Source organism: Anabrus simplex, chromosome 9 (assembly GCF_040414725.1).
Source record: "Anabrus simplex isolate iqAnaSimp1 chromosome 9, ASM4041472v1, whole genome shotgun sequence".
Classification (NCBI taxonomy): Eukaryota; Metazoa; Arthropoda; class Insecta; order Orthoptera; family Tettigoniidae; genus Anabrus; species Anabrus simplex.
In genome coordinates, this window is record NC_090273.1 from 168,953,348 (window position 1) to 168,965,872 (window position 12,525).

Below are 12,525 nucleotides of genomic sequence, written 5' to 3' on the forward strand. Positions count from 1 at the left end.
ACGGTAACTTTTCTATTGTTATTCAATAATATATTACAAAAGATGTATATACATCTGTCAACGAAATGTTTAAAACTATTTATTTAATCACAGCATGTTTAAACATTTTCGTTTTCCAGAACATTGTTGACAAGCGAAGTCAGAATTTTTCTCTGAGAATCCTCATGTAAAAAGATTAGTATACAGGTTTACATTTTGTAGCTCTAAAAGAGTCTGGTACAACACCTTTTGGTACAGGGCAGGAGCAAGCCAAGGCCGCACTAGATAGACTCAGACATTTTTTTGTCTGACTCAGAGTTGTCAAAGTCAGGATAAGTTGTCAGCTTGATTAAGCCAGTTATTTATTAAGATTTTAAATAAATGACCAGTATCAAACAATTTTGTGTGTGTGTGTGTTTCGTCAAATGGATTTTGAAAAGTGGTTTGTAAATTGCTTTTGCACAGCTTTTCAAACATTTTCCTGCTATTATTAGAAATTATGCATTCTACCTTATAAGCTATAGGACTATCTGTTAATACTTTAAAGACTTGCAAAGTTACTTCTAAGAAATGTCATATTAGGTTCTTACATGGAAACAAATCAACAACGTCTTTATTTTTTTCAAGACTGGATGACAACATAAAAGTTTGTGCAGTTGTAGCTAATGTAGTGTTATTTTCTCCGCTTTTACTACTAAAAGCAACTCCCTCTACCTTTCCTCCTAGCGGGCGATCTGGCCGTGCGGTTAGGGGCGTGTGGCTGTGAACCTGCATCGGGAGATAGTGGGTTCGAATCCCACTGTCGGCAGCCCTGAAGAAGGTTTTCCGTAGTTTCCCCATTTTCACACCAGGCAAATGCTGGGGCTGTACCTTAATTAAGGCCACGGCCGCTTCCCTCCAGCTGTTATGCCTCTCCTATCCCATCGTCGCCATAAGACCTATCTGTGTCGGTACGACGTAAAGCCACTGGCAAAAACAAAAATAAAACCTTTCCTCCTTTATAGTTCAGCTCACGTTTTATGTAGACTCCATTCAACAAGTTACAAAATATTTCATGCTCCTTTAACAATTTTAGTTTCTTTTTTCAAGTAATTCCAATGTGAATCATCAATACCCGAATTTCCCGTGCCTAGTTTTGCAGTAAAAGACTGTGAATAACCAAGTGGGGCATTGTAAGAAACGTTGACTGTCTTATCTTCTTTTACGCCCCAGGAAATGCGAAAAATATTGAAGTGAACCATGTTATTAGAATACAGGAGTAAGATACTTTCTTTGCAAAGGCTATATTTAACTGTTCCTTAAAAAAATATAATTTATCAGTAATGATACACTCATTAACTTCACTTTCAATTTCATCGATTATTTTGTGTACAGATTCTATTTTGTCGTGGACAGTCACTTTTGAGTTACGAGCAGGTCTAAACAGGAAGTTATAAATACTTTTCTAATTTGACCATCACCTAATGCACGTATATCAGGGTTATGACTCATGAAAATATCATGTTTAATGGATTTAAAATCAAGAGCCTCGGTTAATGTTAAGGAAGTACCAATTTTCGGAATATTTTCCTCAGTCACATACATTTTGAAAATACAGACTTTGGCTGTTAAAGTTGACGGAAACTTTGTCCAAATCTAATTTGCGTTTAATACTGAAATTACCCTGAACGTCGTCGAAGTCCTTGATCCTGTCATATTCTTCCTCAGCTTTCTTTCTTTCCTTCCTTCCTCTTCCCGTTTTTCAATTTCTTCTTGTCTTTGAATAGGATTTTTGCTCGTTGTTGGAAGATTTTTTATACAGATAGGCAGGCACATTTTAAAACTTAGGAATAGCATCGTTTGAGAGTTTTAAATGGTTAGGTTTTACAGTTAAAAGAGACTCATCAGGTCTTTTAACGGAATCGTCCCTAATTACGAAACTTCGTCGAAGTGTATTATGCACACAACTGAGCTTGCTGAAGGGATGAATTTGGTTCGATGGATAGCTATGATTCACTTTTGTTTCCGAAACACGCCAGTAGGAAATTTAAACACTGAAATATTAGGCTGTTTTGAACTGTAGTTTATTCTACAACCAGGTATACAACACGACGTGGCCATAATTCACAATGTTCACACACGTTTAAATCATTCAACACCATCGATAGCCTCACTGCTGCGAAGTTCAGATCAGCTTATAAGTCACTGGCGAGAAGTGAAGCGGCTGGCGACTAGTGTGACGTAGCGCCCGAAGTGGAGGGGGAGCCTTATGGCCTGTATATCTAGTTGGCCTTGGCTAAACTCACTTGATGGTGATGCTCATAAACACTGCAAGGTTGAAGCTCCGATAAAACAGGATCTTGTGTCCAAGCACGCGGCACCTGCTCCCAGATCTCCTTGACAGCATTCGCAGCAACATGTTGGTAAAACATTCAACTCGTCCTCAGTAAATGTGTCCAGTTTTTCTTACATTGAAGAACTTTACAATTGCCTTTTCAATACTGTTTATGTCACATCCGGTGTCAGATAAAAATGAAATAGACATACTGCGACGTTCACTGCACAGGTGTATCCTTCTCACTGCTATCATTTACACTAGAACACGGTGTTTTACACATTTTCTTACCTCCCGGCATGCTTTGCAGCATAACCAATCAAAAAGCAAGCACACATGGAGAAAGGATTTCCTAATCGTATCAACGTTGTGTTCTCTATTTTGAACAAGAGTTTGTAATGACGGACATCCTAGTTCGTGTAGATCAAGTAGTTCACAAGTTGGTGATATATACTTGCGCAGCCATTCCTTCTTTTCACAACCTTTCACAAACACTACGTCCGCTCCGGATAAATAAGCATTCATAATCATATCTAGGAAGTAGTAAGGAATACCTTCTTCTTCCCACCGCAGTCCAGGATTATTTCTAATCCATTGTGTCTGCCGTTTATCCTCATCAGTTTGCATGTAATAGGGAAACGGAGCATCAAAGACTAAAGTGCTAACTTTTGGTGCCCACAACGTGGTGCAATCCAACACAGCCAGTTCCTTAAACAAAAATCTGTTTCCATAAACTTTAAAACCTTGGACATCAACAATCAACGTTCCTGGCATGATAAAGCACACCACTCTCTAGCATAGTATCGTGTAAACTAAATCATCTTTTAGAACTCAAGTCTAACACACTTGCATTCCAGCGGTTATTACAGACAATCTCTATTGGTGCACTCTATATTATCACAATGCAATCAATAGCAGAGCATCGACAGTCAACAACAACCACACCAATCCCTCCTGCACTGCTCTCCCATTCGCTTAGAGCAGTCACGTGACCAGCCAACGCCCAAGCCACCATCCTTCAGCATGGCGGGAAACACCAAACCACGCCCCCATCCTCAGCATTCCCTGCTGCGCTGCCCTCCCATTGGTTAAGAGCACTCACGTGATCCCCTGCGGGGCCTCTCATTGGCTCGGGAGATCGGATGACCTTGAAATTGCGTTAGAATCATCTGCCATCTTGATATGGGGAGGGGGTTAAAAATTAGAACTTTCAGGAAACTTGTAAGCCCATGAAACGTATAGGTCATCCTTCAGGATAAATATCACCGACTGTGTTCTTATGCAGATTTGAAAACTCCCAACGTGTCCCTCTTAGAGAATTTTGAGAATTTTAGATTTTTCTAGGGATCCTGAAGTCATCAGGTTGTCTAGTACCAAGTTTTAAGTTTCTAGGATGCCTAGAATGGTCTCATTAATTCACGTCTGTTTTCATTTTTATGCCTTAATTTATATATGTATAGTACAGTATATATAGATCGCGCCAAACTGACTTCTATTTATTAATATGGATTATATATTTCACCCGCTTCCGAAGTGGTTCTAGGGGCGTCTTACTCCCACAGTGTGTTTTCCAGGTAGTAAGTCATACTTGAAAGTCATACTGAAACATACACACGTCTGTTACCTTGGGCACATTTGACACTTTATTTTTTCACCCTTTCTCACCCTCTATGCCAAAGGGGGGCATTTTCGACAATTTATTATTTCACCCTTTCTCATCCTCTATACCAAAGGGGGTGAAGCTGGACTTTAAAAATCCGGAATGTCACTATTCATCTCAGCGACCCGGAAAACTATGGATTAGGCAGTATATTCGATTGTTATTATTATTATTATATCTCATTACCCTCCCCCTAAAGGGGGTCAAACTTTGAGTTTTAAAAATCCGGGAGTGTTACTATTCATCTCAGCGACCACGAAAACTATGACTTCGACACTATTTTCGATTATTTTTAAATCTGAATCCCCCTCACCCCCCACCAGAAAGGGGGATGAACTTGGACTTGTAAAATATCCGGGGTCTCACCATTCATCTCAGCGACCCCGACAACTATGGATTCAACATTATTTTCATTTACTTTTATATATCACTCTCCAATTGCCACCCACAACGATGGGGGCTGAACTTTAAAAAATTCCGGAGTGCCATTATTCATCTCAGCGACCCCGAAAAGTGTGGATTTTACTCTACTTTCGATGATTTTTATATCTCAGCCCCCTCGCTCATCGACACCTAAGGGTTCCTGGGGTGTCCTACCCCCACGTGGTTTGTCTCCTGATACTAAAATTTCGAAGTGTACAATTCACCTCGGCGAAATAGAAAACTATGTATTCGACACTATTTTCGATTAATTTTATATATCAATCTCCCCTCGCCCCCGATCCCAAAGGGGGATAAACTTGGACTTATAAAATAACCGGATTCTCACTATTCATCTCAGCGACCCCGACAACTATGGATTCGACACTATTTTCGATTAATTTTATATATCATTCTCCCATCTCCCCCACCACGATGGGGGCTAAAATTGGACTTTAAAAAATTCCGGAGTGTCACTATTCATCTCAGTGGCCCCCCAAAATATGGAATCGACACTACATTCGATGATTTGTATATCTCACCCCCTCGCCCCCACCCCTAATGTTTCCTGGGGTGTATTACCCCCACGTGGTTTGTTTCCTGATACTAAAATTCTGGAGTGTCACTATTCATCTCAGCGAACCCGAAGCCTACGTATTCGACAGTATTTTCTATTATTTCTATATATCAATCCCCATCCCCCCAACGAAGAGGGCTGAACTTGGACATTAAAAAATTCCGGAGTGTTGCTATTCATTTCAGGGAGCCCGATATGTATTGATTCGACACAACTTTGGATGATATATGTCTCACCCCCTCGCCCCCCTCCACCCCTAAGCGTTCCTGGTGTGTCCTACCCCGACGTATTTTTGTCTCCTGATACTAAAATGCGAAGCGTACCATTCACCTCGGCGACCCCGAAAACTATGTATTCGACACTATTTTCGATTCATTTTATATATCACTCCCCCCTCGCCCCACCCCAAAGGGGGATAAACTTAGACTTATAAAATATCCGGAGTCTCACTATTCATCTCAGCGACCCCGACAAATATGGATTCGACGCTCTTTTCGATTATTTTTATATATCACTCTCCCATCGCCCCATACCACGAACGGGGCTGAACCTAAACTTAAATAAATTCCGGAGTGTGACTATTCATCTCAGCGACCACGAAAAGTATGGATTCAACATTACTTTTGATGATTTTTCTATCTGAGCCCTTTTGCCCCCCTGCCCCTAAGCTTTCTTGGGGTGTATTACCCCCACGTGGTTTGTCTTCTGATACTAAAATTCCGGGGTGTCATTATTCATCCCAGCGACCCCGAAAACTGTGGATTCGACACTATTTTCTATTATTTTTATATATTACTCCCCCATCGCCCCCCACCCCGAAAGGGGCTGAACTTGGAGATTTGAAAATTCCGGAGTGTCAGTATTTGTTTCAGCGAGCCCGAAAAGTATGTATTCGACACTACTTTCGATTATTTTATATCTCACCGCCCTCGGCCCCCCCGCCCCTAAGGTTTCCTAGGCTCTCTAACCCCCACGTTGTTTGTCTCCTGATACTAAAAATCCGGACTGTACAATTCCCTCGGCGACCCCGAAAACTATATATTCGGCACTATTTTCGTTTAATTTTTTATACTACTCCCCCCTTGCCCCCACCCGAAAGGGGACTAAACTTGGACTTTAAAAAATCCAGAGTGTCACTATTCATCCCAGCGACCCCGAAAAGTATGGATTCGACACTATTTTCGTTAATTTCTGTATCTGACCCCCTCACCCCCCTAAGGTTTCCTGTGCTGTCTTAACCCCCCCACGTGGTTTTTCTCCTGATACTAAAAATCCGAAGTGTACAATTCCCCTCGGCGACCCCGAAAACTATGTATTCGTCACCATTTTCGTTAATTTTTTATATCACTCCCCCCTCACCCCCACCCCAAAGGGGGCTCAACTCGGACTATAAAAAACCCGGAGTGTCACTATTCATCCCAGCGACCCCGAAAAGTATGGATACGACACTATTTTCGTTAATTTTTATATCTAACCCCCTTGCCCCCCCGCCCCTAAGCTTTCCTTGGCTGTCTTAACCTCCCGTGGTTTATCTCCTGATACTAAAAATCCGAAGTGTACAATTGACCTCGACAACCCCGAAAACTATGTATTCGACGCTATTTTCGTTTAATTTTATTTATCAGTCCCCCCTCGCCACCCACCCAAATGGGAGTAGAAATTTGACTTTTAAAAAGTCGGGAGAGTCGCTATTCACCTCAGCGACCCGAAAAACTATGGATTCGAGACTATTTTCGATTGTGTTTTTACCTGAACCCCCTAACCCCCACCCCTAAGGGGGTAGTGGTGGCTTACTCCCACAGTGCTCGTCTCCAGATAGCAAATAATGTGTGTTCAAAATTTGATTGAAATTGCTCCAGTGGTTTAGGAGGAGATGTGTCATTTACACACATACATTCATCATCAGTCCCCCCTCACCCCCACCCAAATGGGAGCAGAATTTTGACTTTTAAAAAATCGGGAATGTCACTATTCACCTCAGCGAGCCCCAAAACTATGGATTCGACACCATTTTCGATTATCTTTTACATGACCCCCTAACCCCCTACTCCTAAGGGGGCTAGAGGAGGCTTACCCCCACAGTGCTCGTCTCCGGATAGCAAATAATAAGTGTTCAAAATTTGATTGAAATTGCTCCAGTGGTTTAGGAGGAGATGTGTCATTATACAAACATTCATTTATATACAGTATATAGATTATGGCGTCATGGAACATATGCAGCAATGTTCTGGGTTCAAACGCTCTACAATATCGACTGATGGCGGCCATTTCCAAATTTAGTGAAAGAGGTTGCTATCAACCCTGGGAAGTTCGTCCAGAGCTGCAAGAAAGTTGTACATTTCACAATTTTATTACGCAAATATCATTTAGATATCAACACGGATGGCTCTTGGATTTCCTTGGCTTGTGGAGTGCGGGTTTGTCTTCAGAATGTTCAATACTTCAAGCAGAAGGATTGGGCGATTCTCAAGCTGCTTTGAATGCTGTTAGACTACAACAAGCAGGAAATGTGTACCTCTCTGCCCTATCCCTAGCTCAGCATTTGCTCTTTCTGAGAATCCAAAGTAGATGGCACATTTAATGCCAGGACATGGAAATGTTGCTCATATTTTTGAGAAGTTTGGGATCAATATCGAGAAGCCGCACATTTTCACCTGTGAAATGTTTCAAACTGTTCATCACCTTTTATTTGACTGTCCCTGGAGCGTGTACGCGTTGGACTCGCTGCGTACTTCGTACACATGTAAGAAATAGCTGTTTTTATGTAACCAAGCTAAATCACAGTTTAAATGAACAGAGCTAAATCACTGTTTAATTAACCAATACTGGAAATTGCCGCAGCTCTTTGCAAGCGCAATACACGCAATGTAAAATGAGATGTCTCTGCTCATTGTCCTCTCTTCTCAATTCTCAGAGAAAGTTGCTATGTTGGAAGAGTGACAGTTCAACTCTCGGAAATGCTGCGTCAGCACCCGAGGACATTGACCCCGTGACGTCATGACCACGTGCTCTTGTTTGTAAACAAAGCACGTGCTTTTTTCACGGCCACGTGCTTTTTGACAGCTGTCAAGTGGCCATCTTTAATCAACAGAGCATCGCGCTGCCGTCTTTACGGCATTAAACCTTATATCTACTTAGTAGCGGGCAATTTGAAAAATTCCACGTGCTTTTTTGACAGTTGTTAAGCTGGCAGCTGCCATCTTTAAACAACAGACGATCGCAAACTTCAGTGCTGGCAGGGGCTAAATTTACATGCCTGCAACTTTAGGCATGTAGTAGCGGACAATTTGAAAAAATTCCACGTGCTTTTCGACAGCTGTCAGCCACCATATTTAACTACATGCACATGGCTTACTGCTATTTTGACGGAAGTAAACATTATAGCGCGAGGCTTAGCCACGCCGCAAGCAAGCAAGGTGCCCTTCCTACGATCATTGTTATAAAGCAAGCTGCTCTTCTCAACATACCGAGCTGCCCTTCCTAAGTGGGGTGGGAGAGAATGCTTAGATCAACATGTGCGCGCGCATCTCCTGCTATCTCTCTACTGAGGGGAGCAGTGGAGTTCTCACTCCCCAGAGACATGAATAAACACCTTTTTTTTTAGTGTCAGCACCGAAACATGCATCGCGAAGGGAAGAGTGAGCACGTGTTTTTAACCTGCAGCGATAACGTCATCATAGTTGCGCATCTTTAGACTTGTATATCCAACTGCTATTTTGGTACGTAATTTAAGAGGACAAGCAAGCAAGCTGCTACTTGTCGGCACACTGCTAGCAAGGTGGCCTTCTCAACACACTATTATCTCAGAGAACGACCGAATGCCCGTCTTGACGGTCCTTACATCTGCCCTTGCGCTGAGTACCTATAGTATAAATTCTGCTACGTTTTTATAGGTACACGTAATTCCGTTGAGATATAGTCTAACATGTTTTCTATCTTGGTACGGAATTTAAGGGGACAAGCAAGCAAGCTGCTACTTGTCAACGCACACCGCCAGCAAGGTGGCCTTCTCAACATATTATTATCTCAGAGAACGACCGGATGCCCTTCTCGACGGGCCCCATCCGACGGAGAAATCTCCGACCTGGTCAAAGCATGTACCGTACACGACGAGGGAAGCAACCAGTAAGCGACTGCTGCTCGGCTTCAATCTCGAGGATGAGGAGCAAACAACAACAACTTGTGCACCAACTGTAAGAACGTACTCAGAGTCAAACAGTCATCTAGTCTGTTCAGCGAGTTTTTGCAACTGCTTGCAAACGGAAATAACTTAGCAAAAAAAGCACATTACGTTGTTCGTGAAGTAAGACATTGGATACTGCGACTTAAAATCCCAATAACGTACCTTTGGCGTCAGGAAGGGCATCCGATCGTAAAACAGATTCTTGCGTTGTTTATTTGCCTACACATGATAGATACTGTAAGTCAGTATTATTATTATTTCCATGTGTTTTTAATTATTTTAATTATCTCCTTCCAATATTCCCGTTTTGGCTGCTATTTCACATTAATCCATCGGAGTGGCGGCGGCCAACACGTTACAGTTTTCTATAATCAATTCAAAACTAACATATATTTTAAAACTTTATGTAGTGAAAGTGCACATTTGAAACAACGACAATGACACAATGTGTGATAAGTGATGCTTGTTCTTTTCGTTAATTTTTTTGTTATAATTTTTATAACTGGCCACAGGGCAATTTGGTCTTTCTACGAATTCTCATACATAAATATTTAGATTATGACAATGGAAACAACGTTAATTCAACTATACATACATACATACATACATACATACATACATCACCACCAATATAGACTGTTATGCCATTCAGCATTCAGTCTGCAAGCCTCTGTGAATTTACTAAATGTCACCACAATCTTCTATTTGCATCTACTGCTGTGGCCTCATTTAGTTCTATACCTCTTCTTATCTTTAAATCGTTAGAAACCGAGTCTAACCATCGTTGTCTTGCTCTACCTCTACTTCTCTTACCCTCCATAACAGAGCCCATTATTCTCCTAGGTAACCTATCCTCCTCCATTCGCCTCACATGACCCCACCACCGAAGCCGGTTTATGCGTACAGCTTCATCCATAGAGTTCATTCCTAAATTAGCCTTTATCTCCTCATTCCGAACACCCTCCTGACATTGATCCCACCTACTTGTACCAGGAATCATTCTCGCTACTTTCATGTCTCTTACTCCTAACATACGAATAGATATCCTGAGTCCACCCAGCTTCGTTCCCGTAAAGCAAAGTTGGTCTGAAAACAGACCGATGTGAAGATAGTTTCGTCCGGGAGCTGATTTCCTTCTTACAGAATACTGCAACTGCAAGCTCTCTGCATTAGCTTTACTAAACCTTGATTCAATCTCGCTTACTATATTACCATCCTGGGAGAACACACATCCTGAATACTTGAAATTACCTACCTGCTCCAGCTTTGTTATCACCAATCTGACATTCAATTATGTTGAATTTCTTACCTACTGACATCAATTTAGTCTTCGAAAGGCTGATTTTCATACCATATTCATTGCACCAATTTCCAAGTTCCAGGATATTACACTGCAGGTTTTCGGCACAATCTGCTATTAAGACGAAGTCGTCAGCATAGGCCAGACTGTCTACTACATTTAAACCTAACTCAACTCTCCCTGCCACTTTATACCTTTCAGCAGATGATCCATGTAAACTACGAACAACAAAGGTGAAAGATTACAGCCTTGTCTCAAACCTGTAAGTGACCTGATCCAAGAATTCATTTCACCGTCAATTCTCACTGCAACCCAATTGTCATCATAAATGCCTTTGATTGATTTTAATAATTTACCCGTGATCCCATAGTCCTCAAGTATGGTGAACAACTTTTCCCTCGGTATATAAACACAACTGCCTATTCCTCTCGTAGCATTTTTCAATTACCTGGCGCATACTGAAAATCTGGTCCTGACAGCCCCTCTGTGGTCTAAAACCACACAGGTTTTCATCCAACTTCATCTCAACGACTGATCGCACCCTCCCTTCCAAGATGCCAGTGAATACTTTGCCTTGTATAATAATCAGTGAGATACCTCGATACTTGTTGCAATCCTTCCTGTTCCCTTGCTTATAGATAGGTGCAATTATTGCTTTTGTCCAATCTGACGGTACCTTACCAACACTCCGTGCTAATATTATTCAATGAAGGCATTTTATCCATGCCTTCCCACTAAACTTCACCATTTCAGATCTAATTTCATCTATTCCTGCTGCTTTGTGACAATGGAGTTTATTTACCATCCCTTCCACTTCCTCAGGGCGTAATTTCACCATCATCATTTTCCTCCCCCCCCCATGAGCTCCGTTGTTCGCGACACCGCAATGAAGATTTCCTTTTGCGTTGAGAAGATTTTCAAAATATTCTCGCCACCTGTCCTGCATTACCCGAAACATTCTTTATTTCCCTTTCCCTCCCTTCCTAAGTTTCTTTATTACTGTCCAGAAAGGTTTCCCTTCTGCCTGATCTATCCTTTCTAGGTTATTACCAAAATATTCCCACGATTTATTTTTGGATTCTATAACTATTTCTTTCGCTCTGTTTCTTTCATCTATGTATAATTTCCTGCCTGCATCAGCCCTTGTTTGCAGCCATTTCTGATAAGCCTTCTTTTTACGTTTGCAAGCTGCTGTCACTTCATCATTCCACCAAGATGTTTGCTTTTTTCCATCTTTACAGGCAGTTATTCCTAGACATTCCCTTGCTGTTGCTGTTGCTACTGCAGCATCCCTGTATGCCACCCATTCTCTATCTATATCCTGAAACTCCTTACTGATCACTGTTCGGAACTTACTAATTATATTCATGTAGTTCTGTCTTCTAATTTCCTCGATCTGGAGATTTTATATCCTTATTCGTTTGCAGACAGATTTCACTTTCTCTATCCTAGGCCTAGAGATATTTAGTTCACTGCAGATCGTCGAAAATTTCCCGAAAAAACCCGTATATTCCTAACAGATTTCGTGAATTCGAAGTAGGTTAAAATATAGTCTATTATGGATCTGATACCCCTAGCCTCCCATGTGTAGCGGTTAATAGCCTTCTGCTTGAAGAATGTGTTCATAACTGCTAAACCCATACTAGCACAGAAGTCCAGCAAACGCTTCTCATTCCCATTAGCTTCTATATTTTCTCCACATTTACCAATCACCCTTTCGTATCCTTCAGTTCTATTTGCAACTTTCGCATTGAAATCGCTCATTAGCACTATTCTACTCTTGTTGTTGATCCTGACCACGATGTCACTCAATGCTTCATAAAACTTGTCTACTTCATCCTCATCTACTCCCTCACATGGTGAATACAACTAGACAATTCTCGTCTTAATTCCTCCAACTGCCAAATCTACCCACATCATTGGCTTGTTTAAGTGCCTAACAGTAATTATGTCGTGTGCAATGGTATTCCTGATGCACATCCCTACCCCAGTCTCTGGCCTTCCCTTTTTAACACCGTCAAGTACACTTTATAATCTCCTATCTCTTCCTCGTTATCTCCCTTTTATCCGAATATCACTTACTCCTAGCAAC

At 41.5% G+C, this 12,525-nt stretch overlaps 1 protein-coding gene across 3 annotated transcripts in view; it reads left to right on the forward strand.

Moving 5' to 3' along the window:
• The window catches only part of bdl (borderless), a 297,068-nt gene that overhangs the window by 215,235 nt on the left and 69,308 nt on the right, over positions 1-12,525 (forward strand). The window lies entirely within an intron of this gene.